Below are 20984 nucleotides of genomic sequence, written 5' to 3'. Positions count from 1 at the left end.
GTGGCAGAGCAGGGCTAGAACACACATCCTTTACATTCCAGCCAGGTCTTTTCCCCTTTGTGTGATGCACAGAGGGATGGCTTTGACTGGGCAGGTGAAGGAGGGCACCTGTCTTCCTGGGAGCCTGGGGTCAGGAGGATTGTAGGAAGCTCCTCGGGCAAGAACTCCCAGCCAATAGAGGAGGGGTCCCAGGGGAAGGGGCTCGGGCTATTCTGTCTGCACAGCGCACAGGGCAGGCCCTGGGGTTCCCTCCCTCACACCAAAGTGGGTTATTGTCAGAGCGAATACCCTAACCTCCTCCTGCCACTGGTGTTCAGAAAATAACCCAGGCTGTCACTAAACAGTTAGCATAATTTAGAACCAGCACGAAAAAGAGTGAAAGAAAAGGGGAGCAAGGGAGAGAGTTTACCCAGGCGGAAGACAGCACAGCTTCCAGATGGCTCTCCCTGAAGCTGTGCTGGCATCCAGGTCTGCCTGGAGCCCCAGGTTGCAGCCAGTGTTTTGGTAGCTGAGGAGACCCACGTGTGTGAGCTGGCCCTGACCTGACCACACAATGGTCAATGTGCCCTGCTCTGCACAGACCATTCGGGGAGATGTTAGCTACAATCCAGTGCACTTTGCACAAATGCAGAAAGATGTGTATGGGATCCTAGAACGTTCGTTGCTATAGCAACATCTGCCTTTATTATCACCTAAATCCATTCTCAGTATAAATATAGTAACTATTTAACTTCCCCACCCCCCGTCCACTTGGTAGAATTTTTTTAAATTGTGACAACCAAAAAAAAAAAAAAAGAGAGAAGAAAAGAAAACTCCAATAAACTGTAGTATCAGAGGTGTATGTGTAGAAGTGAATTTTGGAGGTGGTGAAAGTATGAGGACATTTGTGGTTGGGGCAAATTTTCACAGGTTGCAAGTTAGTGGAGAGACTAATCCTTATAACCAATTCAGGAAGGTGAATACCTAGAAGTAATGGGACAAATTTCCATTTGGAAAGTTGAAGAGGAATGAAGCGGTAGAGGTGCAGAAGAGGGGAATATTGTAGTGAAAAGGATGCTGATTTGTAGTCAGACAGACATGGACTCAAATCTTGACATCACTGCTTATCACCTAAGTAACACTGGGCTACTTGATCCCCTGAGCCTCAGTTTCCTCATCTGTAAAATGGGAAAACCATGCCCTGCAGCATGTTTCAGCAACTTGATCTCCTTGGGCCAGAACTTGACATCGGTTCACCAGCAGACATTTATTTCCTATGCACCAGCTCAGTCCTCTGCAGGGGAAGGTGAAAAGGGGCAGACCCAGCAGGGGTTGGGGAGAGTGATCATTGTGCCAGTTTTGGAGACCATCTGTGAAGTGAATGATGGTCCAAGGTGGAAGGGGAAATGGCATGGCAAGTACTGTGAGTACCCTTAGGATAAAACATTCTCCTTCCATCATATAATAAAGGTGACCTTAAAAATAAAGGGTAGAGGAGTTTGGGGAGGAAGGAAAGTCTAACACCTGAGCTACACGTGGATATGCCATTATTTATTTATTGAACCATTTCTCCTTTGTGAGACATTTGGTTTGTTTCAAGGTCCTTCGATTATATGACACTGCATGGACATTATTGCATATAAATCCCGGTCTGCATCTAGGATTATTTCCTTAGGATAAATTCCCAGGAGTAGAATTACTGGATCAGCAAAGGGAGGATTTTTAGGGCTCTTGACATATATTACTAACCACCTCCTAGAAAATTTGTACCAGATTATACTCTCATTAGCAGTGTACAAGATTGCTCACGTTCCCACGTGTCTGACAACATGGGGCATTTTAACTTAAAAAGAATTCTTGGTTCTCTTCTTACTTTTTCTTTGCTCTTTTTCTAGGTTATTCTTAGAAATAATTTTTTCCAGCTTTATTGAGATATTATTGACATATAACATCTGTAAGTTAAAGGTATACAATATGTTGATTTGTTACACTTATATATTGTGAAATGATTACCACGGTAGTGTTAGTTAACACCTCTAACATCTCACATAATTATCAGTTCTTTTTTTGTGGTGAGAACATTTAAGATCTGTTCTTTAATCACAATGCTGTGCATTAAGACCCCCAGAATTTACTTCTTATAACTGGAAGCTCATGTTCTTTGACCAACATCTCCCCATTTCCCCCACACTCTAGACCCTGGCCACAACCATTCTACTCTCTGTTTCTATAAGTTCAGCTTTTTAGGTTCCACATGTAAATTGGTATCATACAGTATTTGTCTTTGTCTTTCTGCCTATTTCACTTAGAATAATGCCGTCAAGATTCATCCATGTTGCTGCAGATGGCAGAATTTCCTTTGTTCTCATGTCTAAATAATATCCCATTGTGTGTATGAGTGTGTGTGCGTATGTGTGTGTGTATCTAAACTTTATCTATTCATCTGTAGGTGAGCACATAGGTTGTTTCCATATTTGGGCTGTTATGAATAGTGCTGCAATGAACATGGGAGTACAGATATACCTTCGAGATCCTGAATTCATTTCTTTTGGATATATACCCAGAAATGGGATTACTGGATCATATGGTAGTTCTTTTTTTAATATTTTGAGGAACCTCCAGACTGTTTTCCATAGTGGCTGCGCCAATTTACATTCTTACCCACAGTGTACAAGGTTTCCCTTTTCTCCACATCCTTGTCAGCACTTATCTCTTGTCTTTTTGATGATAGCCATTCTAACAGGTGTGAGGTGATAGCTCATTGTGGTTTTGATTGGCATTTTCCTGATGATCAGTGATGTTGAGCATCTTTTCATGTACGTGTTGGCCTTTTTGTGTCTTCTTTGGAAAAAGTCTCTATCCAGGTCCTCTGCCCATTTTTAAAATAGGATTGTTTGGTCTTTTGCTATTGAGTATGATTTTCTTATATATTTTGGATATTAACCTTTATCAGGTTAATTTGCAAATATTTTTCTCCCATTCTGTAGGTTGCCTTTTAATTTTATGGATTGTTTCTTCTGCAGTGCAGAACCTTTTTAGTTTGATGTAGTCCCACATATTTATTTTGGATTTTGTTGCTTGTGCTTTTGGTGTTATATCCAAAAATTGTTGCCAAGACCAATATTAAAGAGGTTTCGCCCTGTGTATTCTTTTAGGAGTTTCACATTTTCAGGTCTTATGTTTAAGTCTTTAATTCATTTGAGTTAATTTTTGTGAATAGTGTAACATAGGGGTCCAATTTCATTCTTCTACAAGTGATTATTCAATTTTCCCAGTACCATTTATTGAAGAGACTATCCTTTCCCCATTGAGTATTTTTAGCTCCCTTGTCAAATATTGGTTGACCATATACGTGAGGGTTTATTTCTGGGCTCTCAGTTCTGTTCCATTTGTCTATGTGTCTTTTTTTTAATGCCAATATCATACTATTTTGATTACTAAACATTTGTAATATAGTTTGAAATCAGGAAGCATGATGCCTCCTACTTTGTTCTTTCTCAGACTTGTGTTGGCTATTCAAGGTCTTCTGTGGTTCCAGACAAATTTTATGATCGTTTTTTCCTATTTCTGTGAAAAATTCCATTGGAATTTTGATAGAGATTGCACTGAATCTATAGATGGCTTTGGGTAGACTGGACATTTTAACTCTACTAATTCTTCCAACCCACGAACACGGGATATCTTTCTATTTAATTGTGTCTTCTTCAATTTCTTTCACAGAAGTCTTATAGGTTTTAGTGTACAGATCTTTCACCTCCTTGGTTAAATTTATTTCTAAGTATTTTGTTGTTTTTGAGGCTATTGCAAATGGGATTGTCTTCTTTATTTCTTTTTCAGATATTTTGTTGTTAGTGTATAGAAACACAACTGATTCTTAGAAAGTAACTTTTAATGGGCTAAATTAAAGAGTCGGTTTTCTCTTCAAAAAGTAAGATGGGAAATGTCACTTTGCTTTAGAAACATGACAATCAATTTTTTTCTTTTATCCATTCTCCTCAGTCAGAAGTAGAAAACTTTTAGGTTGCTAATAAAGAACAAGAAACCCCTTCTTTTTAATGGATATTGCAAATAGCAGATGGTCATATGAGATTTTCCTGAGCCTCTCCTTAGCAACGGCCCCCAATATGTCTCTGCAAGAGTCTCAAAATCTTACTTTGGAGAACTTGTCTTCAAGCTTGAACACGCCTCCTAAAATGAATTTTAAACAAGGGTTCTTGATAGAGATTTAAGTAAAGTCATGAGTTAGTTCTTTCTGTTTGTCCTTCCAATTGTTTGGATAAATTAATTATTGAATGCCAGCTAAGTGTCTTGCATTGTACAAGATGCTGTGAAGTATGGGCAAGCTTCCTTATTCATGGATTCCATATTTATGACTTTGCTTACTTGCTAAAATTTATTGTAATCGTAATCAATGGCTCTTTTATGGTTATTTGTGGACATATGTAGTACAGGGAATATTTGAGTTGCTCAAAATTCACATTCTCAGCTGAGGCAGAACAAGGTGTTGCTCTATTTTATCTCTCATACTCTAAATAAGCGTCCTTTGTGCAATGCATTTAATGCCATGTTTTTGCATTTTTCTTGGTGATTTCCCTATTTAAAATAGCCCCCAAGGGTAGTGCTGAAGTGCTGTCTAGTGTTCCAAAGCACAAGAAAGCTTTGATGTACATTAGGGAAAATATATGTGTGTTAGGTAAGCTTTATTCAGTCATGAGATATAGTGTTATTGGCTGAGTTCAGTGAATCAACAACATACATTAAATAAGGTGTCTTTAAACAGAAACACACATAAAACAAGCTTACGTATGGATTGGTTGATGAAAATGTTGTGACCAGGGTCTCACAGAAATCTAACCCTGTATTTTCCCTAGGAACAGTGCTTCGGTATTCGCTAATTCAGTGTTTACAGCAACTATGCGGAACATAGCCAGCAGGCATAACCAGAATTGACTGTATGTCAAAGGGTGACAGTTTGCCTTGGGAGATGAGAGGAACACACACAAAACAGATAATGAACAACGTAAACAGTACAAGTGGTATAAATACCAAAGAATCAAAAAAATCAGGGCAAGCTAGAGGAAGGCTTTGTGAAAGTGGTGGTCGTAAGTCTGGGCTCTGCAGAATGAAGAGGGTATATGTAGACCCAGGAAGCTAAAAGTAGGAGTGAGGAGTAGTCTTGTTTGGGGAGGAGAGGCTGAAAGCCAACTTGTTTGAATTTCAGGGTAATATTGAATCTGAGGCGTATGAGAAATAAGAGTAGAAAAGTAGTGCGGAGGGTCCTGAATATTCGTCTGAGAGAATCTGAGTTTGTTCTTTAGACCAGTTGTTTGAAAAAGAAATGAAATAACTTTACTGAAGTATAATTTGCATAAAGTAAAATGCACCCATTTTAACTGTGTAGTCTGATGAACTTTGACAAATGTAAACACCACCACAATCAAGGTATAAAACATTACTACAACCCTGAAATGTTCCCTCATATTCCTTTGCAACCAACACTCCTGTCATTCATAATACGAGGTAAAAGATCTGGCATAAATTTCCTCTTACAGAATTTTATATAAATGAAATAGTAAGTGTTCTTATGAGACTGGCTTCTTTTGCTCAGTATAATGTTTTTGAGGTTTATCCACTTTGTATATAGCATATAGTTTCTTAAAAAATGCTGAACAATATTCCATTTTATGGATATACCAAAATGTGCTTATCCATTTGCCTCTTGTTACAACATTTAGCTTGTTTCCAGTTTTGAGCTATTATAAATAAAATTGCTATGTCCATTTATGTACAACTCTTTTTGTGGAAATATGTTCTCATTTTTCTTGGATAAATATCTAAGAGTAATACTGCTGGGTCATAAGATAAGTGTATGTTTAACTTTTTAAGAAACTGCCAAACTATTTCCAAAGTGGTTGAAACATTCTATATAACCCTAGCCATGTATGAGAATTTCTGTTGCTACATATCCTAACAACTAATATAGTTGGTCTAATATAGTCAGTCTTTAAAATTTTTGCCATTCTAATGGATGTGTAGCGGTATCTCATTGTAGTTTTAAATTAAATTTTCTTTAAGATAAATGCTGTTAAATATATTTTCATGTATTTGAGATTTTATATCTTATTTTGTGAAGTATCTGTTCAAATATATTGCCATTTAAAATATTGGTTATTTGTCAGAAGACATTATTGGCCGGAAGACGTTCCTGAAATATTCTGTATATTGGCCCTTTGTCACACATATGTATTATGAATTTTTTTCTTGTGTGGCTTTTCATTTTTATGATGGTGTCTTTCGAAGAGCAGAAGTTTTGATTTTTGATGAAGGTCAGTTTATTTAATTTATTTTTTTAATGGTTCATGCTTTTTTGTTTCCTCTCTAAGAAATCTTTGCCTATCCCAAGGTCACAAAAATTCTCTCCTCTATCTTTTCCTCTAGAAGTTTCATAGTTTTAGCTCTTACATTTAAGTGTATGATCCAAATCAAGTTAGTTTTTGGTATATATGACGTGAGGGAAGGGTTGAGGTTCATTCTTTTCTGTATGGATATCCAGCTGTTTCAGTAGCACTTGTTGAAACAACTCTCTTTTCCCCACTGTATTCCCTTGACACGTCTGTCAATAGTGATAACTGACCCATGTAAGTATGGATCTATTTCTGGACCCTCAATTCCCTTCTGTTGGTTTATATGATTATCCTTATTCCCAAACCACAGTCTTGATTACTGTAGCTTTACAGTGAGTCTTGAAATCCCTTACTTTAAGTTTTCCAACCTAATTCTTTTTCCAAATTGTTTTGGATATTTTAAGTTCTCTGAAGTTACATATCAATTTTAAAGTCAACTTGTCAAGTTCTGCAAGAGAGCCTGCTGGCATTTTCATCAGAATCCCAATCTGGATCTACATATCAATTTAAGGAGAATTAACATCTTAAAAATAGTCAGTATTTTTAAGATGTTAATTCCAATCTATGGATATCTTTCCAATTATTTAGGTCTACTTTAATTTACTCAAAACTGTTTTGTATTCCCCACACTCTCTGGCTCTTTGCTCGGTTGCAGTGTTTCGTGTTTTCGCCTTCTCTGCCTTTTCTCATCCTTTCTCGCTCTCTGCTCTGCGGTGTGACGAGGCTGAATCCTCTCCGCACCCAGCCCTCGCCTTTCTTCTTCTGCCCGCGCTGTTGTTCTGTTTCTCTCCTTCGGCCGCTGCCACCACTGCTGCACAGCTGGTGTCGGTGCCGCGCTTTTCCCCCAACGTCATCCCCGCAGCCTATGGCCCAGGCCGCCTTGGGTATTTCTGCTCAAGGTAACCACATCCCCTCTTTTAAAATTCCGCCTAAAAAGAGAAGACGCTTTACCCGACTCTTTGGGCCGTTATCTCACGGCGAACTTTCTGACCAAGTATACAACTACTCAGAGGGCCTAGGAGAAGTGCTGTATAGAGAGCAGTTCGACTTCAACGCTGAGCCACCTTGGGAACCTAGATGATGATAGGGGGGTTCCATCTCCTAACTTGTCCATTTTGTTGCATATTCTAAGGACCCAGATGTAAGGCTTGGTGGCCCGTCTCTTGTTCTTCCTGGTTTATGACTTTCGGCTTTGTGGAATACGGCTGAGTTGAAAGGATTTATTGACGATGCAAGCTACTCCGTTGGCCTGTTGGATGAAGGAACAAACCTTGGAAATGTTGTTGATAACTATGTTTATGAACATACCCTGACAGGGAAAAATGCATTTTTTGTGGGAGATCTTGGAAAGATTGTGAAGAAACACAGTCAGTGGCAGAACATAGTGGCTCAGATAAAGCCATTCTACATGGTAAAGTGCAACTCCACTCCAGCTGTACTTGAGATTTTGGCAGCTCTTGGAACTGGATTTGCTTGTTCCAGTAAAACTGAAATGGCTTTAGTGCAAGAATTGGGTGTATCTCCAGAAAACATCATTTACATAAGTCCTTGCAAGCAAGTGTCTCAGATAAAGTATGCAGCAAAAGTTGGAGTGAATATCATGACATGTGACAATGAAGTCGAATTGAAGAAAATTGCACGTAATCAACCAAGTGCCAAGGTCTTACTACATATCACAACAGAAGATAATATTGGAGGTGAAGAGGGTAACATAAAGTTTGGCACTACCCTGAAGAACTGTAGGCATCTTTTGGAATGTGCTAAGGAACTTGATGTCCAAATTATTGGGGTTAAATTTCATGTTTCAAGTGCTTGCAAAGAGTCTCAAGTATATGTACATGCTCTATCTGATGCTCGATGTGTATTTGACATGGCTGGAGAATTTGGCTTCACAATGAATATGTTAGACATTGGTGGAGGCTTCACAGGAACCGAATTTCGATGGCAAGAGGTTAATCATGTTATCAGCCCTTTGTTGGATCTCTACTTTCCTGAAGGATCTGACGTTAAGATAATTTCTGAACCCGGAAGCTACTATGTGTCTTCTGCATTTACACTTGCAGTTAATATCAGTGCAAAGAAAGTTGTTGAAAATAAGTTTTCCTCTGGAGTAGGAAAAACTGGAAGTGATGAACCAACCTTCATGTATTATATGAATGATGGTGTTTATGGTTGTTTTGGAAGTAAACTGTCTGAGGACTTAAATACCATTCCAGAGGTTCACAAGAAATACAAGGAAGATGAGCCTCTGTTTACAAGCAGCCTTTGGGGTCCGTCCTGTGATGAGCTTGATCAAATTGTGGAAAACTGTCTTCTTCCTGAGCTGAATGTGGGAGATTGGCTTATCTTTGATAACATGGGAGCAGATTCTTTCCACGAACCATCTGCTTTTAATGATTTTCAGAGGCCAGCTATTTATTATATGATTTCATACGGTGATTGGTATGAGATGCAAGATTCTGGAATTACTTCAGACACAATGATGAAGAACTTCTTCTTTGTGCCTTCTTGCATTCAATTGAGCCAAGAAGACAACTTTTTCACTGAAGCTTAAGAAGGCATTAATGCTTTTTTAGATCTGAAGTTGAAGGTTAAGCTTGTCTGGTCTACATTCCAGTGTGGAAAAAATTTGAACAATCTTATTCAGTTAATTCTCTTGGAAACAAAAACTACTAGTAATAGCTATTTGGGACCAGACAAAATTAGCTCTCATCTATAATTCACTGGGGGTAATTGAGATGAAGATAATGTATCCACATTTAAACTTACCAGTTTGCCCTACCCCTTAAGCGTTTAAAATAAAATATGCAACAAAATGTATGACTTAGTGGAGATGGAAGCTCATTAATTGGATTCCTCATTAAAACATTTACATACAAGTACACAGTTTTTATACTAAGGATTCGCGTTAAAAAGTCTTGTAAAGTTAATGTCTTTCACCCAGATATATCAAATATCAGTGGAAGACCAGTGTGACTTCATTAGATATGTTTAGTGTATTTAGAATGTGTAAATTTGTGCTTTGAACTTTAGTTTAATAAATGTAAAATTGCATCATAGTATTTGTTGTATTTGACCTAATGTAACCCTTGTATGATTGCAATAAAATTTTGTGTAGATTTTGCTGTTTTTTCAGGCTAAAACTTTGGGAAAGGGGCTAGCTAGCAAAGGTAGTTTCGAAAGAGATGTGTATATGGACTGTTTAGAAGGTTATTTTCCTTTATAGCCCATTTAAGTTTAGTTTGGCTCAGTACATTTTTCAGTTATTTAATTAGTAATTTAAGTAAAATGTTTCGTAAATCATTGTGAAGTTGAGATTCATTATGGAGAGTTGATGTGCAGTAAGCATGATGTTTAACAATTTTAACACCAAAAATGTTAATCCTGCATAAACCAATTGTAATAATTAATAGCTGTTTCTGTACAGATAGAATGCATAGAGTACCTTAGTAAATCTTTGAATCACATATCTTTTGGCTGAAATGGAAGATTCTCTTAAGTACCTTGAATAAACTTCGGGGGAGGGAAATAAAATTGCAGAAAACTCTGCAGCTCACTAAATCTTAAAGAAGGGCTACATCTATGTCCAGAAACCTGATGCTCCTTTGCACGGAATATTATTTAAATTGAAAATTGTGAGATGGGGTGTGGTGAAGCACACCTATTTTCAATTTCTCAATTGCAGTGATTTCAAACTTAGGGTTTGTTTTGTTTTAGCTATTCACTTAGCTTCTTGTTATTTCCTATTTGTTCAGCTTAGTGTAGTTTTAATTCTTTTCATACTAAAATTTTATGGTGATTGGGGGAAGTGAGTCAGAGTCACTAACCTGACAGTTGTTGCCAGGAATTTGTGTTGTTCACTGCTAGTATATTAGTTATCCTAGATCTCAGAATCACCATAGTAATAAACAACAGGGGTCATTTTTTCCTAACTTACTCTATGTTCAGTTGTGGAATTTCTGTCTACCAAGAGGAAATGTGACTTCACTTTGGTGCCAATGGACAGAAAATTCTACCTGTGCTAATAGGAGAAGTTCAGAATGCACTTAATAGCTGGTTCTTACACCTTGATTTCAAGGTGGAAGGAAATTGGCCATGAATCTCTATTAAATTTTAATCTCTTAAACCAGTAGGTGCTTAATATTTTTGATTTGATTAATTCCCATTTGAATTTTGTGGGTTCTATTAATTTAAAAAGAAAAAGGACCCCAATCTGTTGTTCTAATTACCCTTGGACTTTTCCAAGGTGTAATGTGGGGTTTTATGCAAAATTCCAAGCTACCATGCAACTTTTTTTAATTGTAATAAGGAGGAGGAATTGTTCCTAACCTTCTTTACTTGTTGTGCTTTTTGGTCCAGAAATGCCACATCTTTTAAGAGATGGTACAACTTTGAGTCATTGGCCTGACTATACAACTTTGAGCCTCATGGCATGTCGATTTTGCCTTATGTATAGGAGAGCTATTCTGTGTATAACTACTCAGAGTTGCAAGTAAGATATGTAAATTACACAGTAACTTTAAGAAATATCTGCATTGCATTTGAAGACTGTTTGCCATAAATCTGAAGTTTGAACTTATGTATTTCAATTTGGTGTGCTTAAAATACTGAATTAATGTATCAATCTTTTTTTTAAAAAAAACAATATTGTAATCTCAGTTCAGAATTTAACTGAAACTATAAAACCCAAATGATTTCTATTTAGTAAATTGAACTGTAAAGGTAACTTGTGTGTGATTCTGAATACACAGATAAAATGTTTTTATTCCTCCTTAAAAAAAAAAGTTTTGTATTTTTCAGTGTACAGGTTTTGCACATATTTTGTTTAAATTCTCCCTGAATATTTCATGCTAATTGATGCTACTGCTAGTGATCTTTTAAAACAATCATTTTTTCATTGATTTTTCTCAATTTTATCCATTTTCTATGCCATTGGCTTCTGCTTTTATTTTTATTATTTCCCTTTTTTCCTTCTTAGTTTAGTTTTAATTTGCTCTTTTTCTAGCTCCTTAAGGTGAAAGTATAGATAATTTATTTTATACCTTTCTTCTTCTCTAATATGTGTTTAAAACTATGCATTTCCCAATTAGCACTGTTTTAGTTGCATGCCGTATATTTATATATGTGTTTGCATTGTCATTCATTTCAAGATATTTAAAAAATTGTTATGATTTTTATTTGATCCATGGATTATTTTCAAGCATTTTGTTTGATTTTAATACATTTTGAGATTTACTAATTAATTTTTTTTATTGTTGATTTATTCATTTTTTTGTGGTCAGAGAACATTATAAGTTCTCTGAGTACATGCTACTGAGTGGAGTGGAATGTTCTGTAAATGTCAGTTATTTCAAGTTTGTTTAAGTGTTGGTCAAGTCCTCTGTTATTTTTATTGAATTTTTTTTAGTCTACTTACTTTGTCAATTAAGACAAATTAAGAAGTTTGTCAAATTTCTTAATTTCTCAGATTAAGACAATTGAGAAACATATGTTGAAATTTCTACCTATAATTATGTGTTCATTTTTTCCTTTCAGTTCGTGTTCTGCTTCCTGTATTGTAAAACTCTGCTTTTAGGAATTGGGGCTATTATGTTTTCTTGAGAAAGTGACACTTTTATCATTATGAAATGTGGCTCTTTATCCTTCGCTATATTCCTTGTGATATTGACATAGGCATGCCAGTTTTCTTTTTGTTAGTATTTGCATCATATATCTTTTTAACATCATTTTAGTTTTAACTTATCTTTGATTGTATATTTAATGTTGCTTTCTTCTAGATGGTGTATGCTCTTTGATTATGCTTTTTTTTTTCCTAGAAACTCTTATTTTTTAATTTTTTAAAATTATTTATTTTATTTTATTTTTGGCTGCATTGGGTCTTCGTTGCTTTGGGCAGGATTTCTTTAGTTGCAGCAAGCAGGGGCTACTCTTCGTTGCGGTATGTGGGCTTCTCATTGCAGCGGCTTCCCTTGTTGCAGAGCACGGGCTCTAGGTGCATGGGCTTCAGTAGTTGTGGCATGCGGACTCAGTAGTTGTGGCGCACAGACTTAGTTGCTCCGTGGCATGTGGAATCTTCCTGGACCAGGGCTCGAACCTGTGTGCCCTGCAGATGTATTCTCAACCACAGCATCACCAGGGAAGTCCTGGGTTATGCTTTTTTATTCAGTCTGACAATCTCTGCCTTTTAATTGGACAATTTAGATCACTTGCATTTAATGTAATTATTTATATAGTTGGGTTTAAATCTACGTTTTGTTCTTTGTTTTCTCTTTATATTTTCTTTACTCTGTTCTTTTTTCATATTTTCCTCTTTCTCTACCTTTTTCTAATTGAATATTTTGTGGTATTCTCTTTTCTCCCCACTATTGGCTTACTAGCTATACCTCTTGTGTGGATGTATATGTGTGTGTGGGTGTTTGCTCTAGGGTTTACAATATGCATCTTTAACTTAACATAGTCTGCCTTTAAATAATATTATACTTCTTCATATATAAAACAAGAACTTTAGAGTAATATACTTCTGTGTTTCCCTTCCTGTCCTCCATGTTACTGTTGTCATATATTTACTTCAACATATATTATAAACTCCACAATATATTCTTGTTAGTTTTTAAAATAGTTATCTTAAAAATATGTGGAAAATGATTTTTACATTTTATCCTCATACTTATTATTTTCAACTTTCTTCATTCCTTTGGGTTGCTTAAAGTTTCTATCTGGTATTATTTTCCTTCTTCCTGAATAATTGGATTTACATTTCTTGGACTAAAGATCTCTGGCAACAAATTTTCTCAGCCTTTGTCTGAAAAATACTTACTTTCACTTCATTTTAAAATTTCATTTTGATATTTTCACTGGATTTAAAATTCTAGGCTGGCACTTTTAAAATGTCATTTTAGAGCAGAAGCAAGAAAAACTACAATCCTGCAGCCTGTGGAACAAAAACCACATTTACAGAAAGATAGACAAGATGAAAAGGCAGAGGGCTATATACCAGATGAAGGAACAAGAAAAGAACCCCAGAAAAACAACTAAATGAAGTGGAGATAGGCAACCTTCCAGAAAAAGAATTCAGAATAATGACAGTGAAGATGATCCAGGACCTCGGAATAAGAATGGAGGAAAAGATTGAGAAGATGCAAGAAATGATTAACAAAGACCTAGAAGAATTAAAGAACAAATAAACAGAGATGAACAATACAATAACTGAAATGAAAACTACACTAGAAGGAATCAATAGCAGAATAACTGAGGCAGAAGAACGGATAAGTGACCTGGAAGACAGAATGGTGGAATTCACTGCTGCAGAACAGACTAAATAAAAAAGAATGAAAAGAAATGAAGACAGCCTAAGAGACCTCTGAGACAACATTGGCATTATAGGGGTCCCAGAAGGAGAAGAGAGAGAGAAAGGACCCGAGAAAATATTTGAAGAGATTATAGTCGAAAACTTCTCTAACATGGGAAAGGAAATGGCCACCCAAGTCCAGGAAGCGCAGAGTCCCATACAGGATAAACCCAAGAAGAAACACGCCGAGACACATAGTAATCAAATTGGCAAAAATTAAGACAAAGAAAAATTATTGAAAGCAGCAAGGGAAAAACGACAAATAACATACAAGGGAACTCCCATCAGGTTAACAGCTGATTTCTCAGCAGAAACTCTACAAGCCAGAAGGGAGTGGCATGATATACTTAAAGTGATGAAAGGGAAGAACCTACAACCAAGATTACTCTACCCCGCAAAGATCTCATTTAGATTTGATGGAGAAATCAAAAGCTTTACAGACAAGCAAAAGCTAAGAGAATTCAGCACCACCAAACCAGTTCTACAACAAATGCTAAAGGAACTTCTCTAAGTGGGAAACACAAGAGAAGAAAAGGACCTACAAAAACAAACCCAAAACAATTAAGAAAATGGTCATAGGAACATACATATCGATAATTACCTTAAATGTGAATGGATTAAATGCTCCAACCAAAAGACACAGGCCTGCTGAATGGATACAAAAACAAAACTCATCTATATGCTGTCTACAAGAGACCCACTTCAGACCTAGGGACATACACAGACTGAAAGTGAGGGGATGGAAAAAGATATCCCATGCAAATGGAAATCAAAAGAAAGCTGGAGTAGCTATACTCATATCAGATAAAATAGGCTTTAAAATAAAGAATGTTACAAGAGACAAGGAAGGAGACTACATAAGGATCAAGGGATCAATCCAAGAAGAAGATATAACAATTATAAATATATATGCAGCCAACATAGGAGCACCTCAATACACAAGGCAACTGCTAACAGCTATAAAAGAGGAAATCGACAGTAACACAATAATAGTGGGGGACTTTAACACCTCACTTACACCAATGGACAGATCATCCAAAATGAAAATAAATAAGGAAACAGAAGCTTTAAATGACACAATAGACCAGATAGATTTAATTGATATTTATAGGACATTCCATCCAAAAACAGCAGATTACACTTTCTTCTCAAGTGCGCACAGAACATTCTCCAGGATAGATCACATCTTGGGTCACAAATCAAGCCTCAGTAAATTTAAGAAAATTGAAATCATATCAAACATCTTTTCTGACCACAACGCTATGAGATTAGAAAGGAACTACAGGGGAAAAAACATGAAAAGCACAAACACATGGAGGCTAAACAATACGTTACTAAATAACCAAGGGATCACTGAAGAAATCAAAGAGGAAATCAAAAAATACCTAGAGACAAATGACAATGAAAACACGACGATCCAAAACCTATGGGATGCAGCAAAAGCAGTTCTAAGAGGGAAGTTTATAGCTATACAAGCCTACCTAAACAAACAAGAAAAATCTCAAATAAACAATCTAACCTTACACCTAAAGGAACTAGAGAAAGAAGAACAAACAACACCCAAAGTTAGCAGAAGGAAAGAAATCATAAAGATCAGAGCAGAAATAAATGAAATAGAAACAAAGAAAACAATAGCAAAGATCAATAAAACTAAAAGCTGGTTCTTTGAGAAGATAAAAAAAATTGATAAGCCATTAGCCAGTCTCATCAAGAAAAAGAGGGAGAGGACTCAAATCAATAAAATTAGAAATGAAAAAGGAGAAGTTACAACAGACACTGCAGAAATACAAAGCATCCTAAGAGACTACTACAAGCAACTCTATGCCAATAAAATGGACGACCTGGAAGAAATGGACAAATTCTTAGAAAGGTATAACCTTCCAAGGCTGAACCAGGAAGAAACAGAAAATATGAACAGACCAATAACAAGTAATGAAATTGAAACTGTGATTAAACATCTTCCAACAAACAAAAGTCCAGGACCAGATGGCTTCACAGGTGAATTCTATCAAACATTTAGAGAAGAGTTAACACCTATCCTTCTCAAACTCTTCCAAAAAATTGCAGAGGAAGGAACACTCCCAAACTCATTCTATGAGGCCACCATCACCCTGATACCAAAACCAGACAAAGATACTACAAAAAAAGGAAATTACAGACCAATATCACTGATGAATATAGATGCAAAAATCCTCAACAAAATACTAGCAAACAGAATCCAACAACACATTAAAAGGATCATACACCACGATCAAGTGGGATTTATCCCAGGGATGCAAGGATTCTTCAATATATGCAAATCAATCAATGTGATACACCATATTAACAAATTGAAGAATAAAAACCATATGATCATCTCAATAGATGCAGAAAAAGCTTTTGACAAAATTCAACACTCATTTATGATAAAAACTTTCCAGAAAGTAAGAATAGAGGGAACCTACCTCAACGTTATAAAGGCCATATACGACAAACCCACAGCAAACATCATTCTCAACAGTGAAAAACTGAAAGCATTTCCTCTAAGATCAGGAATGAGACAAGGATGTCCACTCTCACCACTATTATTCAACATAGTTTTGGAAGTCTTAGCCACGGCAATCAGAGAAGAAAAAGAAATAAAAGGAATACAAATTGGAAAAGAAGAAGTAAAACTGTCACTGTTTGCAGATGACATGATACTATACATAGAGAATCCTAAAAATGCCACCAGAAAACTACTAGAGCTAATCAATGAATTTGGTAAAGTTGCAGGATACAAAATTAATGCACAGAAATCTCTTGCGTTCGTATACCCTAATGATGAAAAATCTGAAAGAGAAATTAAGGAAACACTCCCATTTACCATTGCAACAAAAAGAATAAAATACCTAGGAATAAACCTACCTAGGGAGACAAAAGACCTGTACTCAGAAAACTATAAGACACTGATGAAAGAAATTAAACATGATACCAACAGATGGAGAGATATACCATGTTCTTGGATTGGATGAATCAATATTGTGAAAATGCCTATACTACCCAAAGCAATCTACAGATTCAATGCAATCCCTATCAAATTACCAAGGGCATTTTTTATGGAACTAGATCAAATCATCTTAAAATTTGTATGGAGACACAAAAGACCCTGAATAGCCAAAGCAGTCTTGAGGGAAAAAAACGGAGCTGGAGGAATCAGACTCCCTGACTTCAGACTATACTACAAAGCTACAGTAATCAAGACAATATGGTACTGGCACAAAAACAGAAACATAGATCAGTGGAACAAGATAGAAAGTCAAGAGATAAACCCACGCACCTATGGTCAACTAATCTATGACAAAGGAGACAAAGATATACAATGGAGAAAAGACAGTCTCTTCAATAAGTGGTGCTGGGAAAACTGGACAGCTACATGTAAAAGAATGAAATTAGAATACTCCCTAACACCATACACAAAAATAAACTCAAAATGGATTCGAGACCTAAATGTAAGACCGGACACTATAAAACTCTTAGAGGAAAACATAGGAAGAACACTCTTCGACATAAATCACAGCAAGATCTTTTTTGATCCACCTTCTAGAGTAGTGGAAATAAAAACAAAAATAAACAAAGGGGATCTAATGAAACTTCAAAGCTTTTGCACAGCAAAGGAAACCATAAACAAGATGAAAAGACAACCCTCAGAATGGGAGAAAATATTTGCAAATGAATCAACGGACAAAGGATTAATCTCCAAAATATATAAACAGCTCATTCAGCTCAATATTAAAGAAACAAACAACCCAATCCAAAAATGGGCAGAAGACCTAAATAGACATTTCTCCAAAGAAGACATACAGATGGCCAAGAGGCACATGAAAAGCTGCTCAACATCACTAATTATTAGAGAAATGCAAATCAAAACTACGAGGTATCACCTCACACCAGTTAGAATGGGCATCATCAGAAAATCTACAAACAACAAATGCTGGAGAGGGTGTGGAGAAAAGGGAACCCTCTTGCACTGTTGGTGGGAATGTAAATTGATACAGCCACTATGGAGAACAGTATGGAGGTTCCTTAAAAAAGTAAAAATAGAATTACCATATGATCCAGCAATCCCACTACTGGGCATATACCCAGAGAAAACCGTAATTCAAAAAGACACATGCACCCGAATGTTCATTGCAGCACTATTTACAATAGCCAGGTCATGGAAGCAACCTAAATGCACATCAACAGACGAATGGATAAACAAGATGTGGTACATATATACAATGGAATATTGCTCAGCCATAAAAGGGAACGAAATTGAGTCATTTGTTGAGACGTGGATGGATCTAGAGACTGTCATACAGAGTGAAGTAAGTCAGAAAGAGAAAAATAAATATTGTATATTAACGCATGTATGTGGAACCTAGAAAAATGGTACAGATGAACCGGTTTGCAGGGCAGAAGATGAGACACAGATGTAGAGAACAAACGTATGGACACCAAGGGGGGAAAACCGCGGTGGGGTGGGGATGGTGATGTGCTGAATTGGGCGATTGGGATTGACATGTATACACTGATGTGTATAAAATTGATGACTGATTAAAAAAATATATATATACAAAAAAAATGTCATTTTATTGTCATCTAGCTTGCATTGTTTCTGATAAGAAGTCTGCATAGGGACTTCCCTGGCAGTCCAGTGGTTAAGACTTCACCTTCCAATGCAGGGGGTGCGGGTTCGATCCCTGGTCGGGGAGCTAAGATCCCATGTGCCTCGTGGCCAAAAAACCAAAACATAAAACAGAAGCAATATTGTAACAAATTCAATAAAGGCTTTAAAAATTGTCCACATCAAAAAAACTTAAAAAAAAAAAAGAAGTCTGCCTAAATCTTACCTTTGTTCCTCCATATGGCTTTTTTCTTTTCTCTATGCCTTTTTGAAAAGATATTCTCCTTGTCACTGGTTTTAAGAGATAGATTATGACAGTTCTCTGGTGTGTTTAGAGTGCTTTGACTATATGCTTAAACCATTTATTCAGTGTGTTTGATCTGTAGATTTATAATTTTTACAAAATTTGGAAAACATTCAGCCATTTATGTATTCAAATTTGTTTTTATTCTTCCCCTCCTCCTTTCTGGATCTCTAACTACACATATGTTAGACAGTGTGATATTGTCCTACTGGTTACTGAGGTATGGATATTTTGTTTTGTCTTATTTTTTTCTTCTTTTTGTACTTCATTAGGATAGTTTCAACTGTTACGTCTTCAAGTCCATTGATATTTTCTTTTGCAGTATTTAACCTGCTCTTAATGCCGTTCAGTGAACTTTTCATTTCAAATAATACATTTTAATCTCTAGATGATCTATGTTATTTTTAATTATATGTTCCACTCCTCTCTTCATATGTTCATGTTTTCTTTTAAATACTTATACATAGTTGTAACATTTATAATTGTTGTGTTACATCCTTGTCTGAAAATTCCCCATCAAATCTGTCATTTCTAGATCTGTGTCCATTGACTGATTTTCTTCATGGTTTTGAGTCACAATATTCTGCCTTTTTGCATTTCTTATAATTATTTTCTTTGGAAACTGAGCAGTGTGAATTTTCTTTGTTGAGTGCTTGATTTTGTTGTATTTCTTTAAAGAGTGATGGTTTTGTTTTGGCAGGCAGTTAAGTTGCTTGAAGATCAGATTGATCCTCTTGAGTTTTGTTTTAAAGGTTTTTTTAGGGCAGGTCTACAGCTCCAATATAGTAGGGTCTATTTGCCACATTACTAAGCTATGACCCTTCTAGTGACTTTACTGAATGATTCCTGAATTAAGTGAGATCTGTCCACTCTGGCTGATGCAAACTCAAATGATTTTCACATCTGTTGGAGCTGTGGGTATTTCTTGGCTTTCAGCTCTCTGCTAATTGTTCTTTCCTGGCATGTTGGAACTTGACCCTATGCGTGTACAGGTTAGTATTCAGACAAAGATTTGAGGGAACCCCTATGCAAATTTCTGGAGCTCTATCTTCATATAGCTCCCTTATTTTCAGTATTCTACTCTGCAACTTCTAGCTTCTTTGGCCTTCTCAAATTTCAATCTCTGTCACCTCAACTTGGCAAGACCAGCAAGCTTTGTTTGGATTCCCCCTCCTTGTGCTGCAATTTGGAATTTCCTTGCAGGTGGATAGTCAGGATGAATATAAAACTTTTATTATATTTAACTTCCTTTTTTCAAGGGTCATAATCTTGCATTGCTTATAGTCCAATATCTGAAAATAGTTGCTTAATATATTTTATCTAGGTTTTTATTTGTTTAAGTCAGGAGAGCAATTTCCATAGCAGTTATTTATTCATGGGTGGAACTGAAGTCTGGAACAGTATTTATCAATGTGTATTTGAGTTTGTGTAATGAGGTGTATGTGTGTATTGTGTGTGCCTTCATACAGTTAATATGGGTCATACATATTGTCTTAGTTGGCTTGGGCTACCATAACAAAATACCATAGACTAGATGCTTAAACAATATATTTTTCTCATTTCTGGAGGCTGGAAGTCCATTATCAGGGTGCCACAATGGTTGGGTTCTGTTGAGAGCTGTCTTCGTGGCTTGCAGATGGCCTCCTTTTTACTATGTTCTCACATGCGAGGGAGAGGGAGGGAGAGAGAGAGAGAGAGGGAGTGAGAGAGAGAGAGAGAGTGCTCTAGTGTCTTTCTTTATAAGGGCACTAATCCCATCATAAGGGCCTCACCCTCATGATCTCATCTAAACCTAATTGTCTCCCAGAGGCCCCATTTCCGAATACCATCTCATTGGGGGTTGGGGTTTCAACATATGAATTTGGGGGGATGCAATTCGGTCCATGGCACACATTCCTCAGAAATATGTCTCATTATTCACAATAAATTTTTCCAACTTATGTGGTAGACACTCTGCTAAGATGTGTTTTAGGATTTAAGTGACAAAACTCCCACCTTCTATTCTATTAGTGCTATGCAGATTGAGAATTACTGCATGCAATAGGGAGTCCTTACATCCAGGTTTTTGAGGAGGGAGTTGACATGATGAAATGGTGATTTAGGTGTTGAAGTATAGAGGACTAAATGTAGGAGGGTGACAGGGACAGCAGTTTATTTAATGATTATTATGGTCACCAGCTGATGAGTTCTCTCAGAGTTGGGGGTCAGCAGAATTTGTCACTAGTCATTTGCTTAGTTGGTTGTGCCCAAGCTTATCATTATCTCAGCACTAGAGCCTCAGACAGCTCTAGCAGTGAAGAAGTCTTCAAAGACTCATAAGCT

The 20984-nt window shown here is 36.5% G+C and overlaps 1 protein-coding gene and 1 pseudogene across 2 annotated transcripts in view; both read left to right on the top strand.

Annotated features, from left to right (window-relative positions):
* The window catches only part of CACNA1E (calcium voltage-gated channel subunit alpha1 E), a 536064-nt gene that overhangs the window by 5372 nt on the left and 509708 nt on the right, over nucleotides 1–20984 (top strand). The gene's annotated exons all lie outside the window — the stretch shown is intronic.
* On the top strand, nucleotides 1482–9442 carry LOC309630064 (antizyme inhibitor 1 pseudogene; annotated as a pseudogene). Its single transcript has one exon. The product of its transcript is annotated as an antizyme inhibitor 1 pseudogene (transcript).

This window comes from Balaenoptera borealis (assembly GCF_965194805.1).
Source record: "Balaenoptera borealis genome assembly, chromosome: 1".
Lineage (NCBI taxonomy): Eukaryota > Metazoa > Chordata > Mammalia > Artiodactyla > Balaenopteridae > Balaenoptera > Balaenoptera borealis.
The sequence above is the reverse complement of the archived record's forward strand: the minus strand, read 5'-3'. Positions and strand labels throughout refer to the sequence as shown.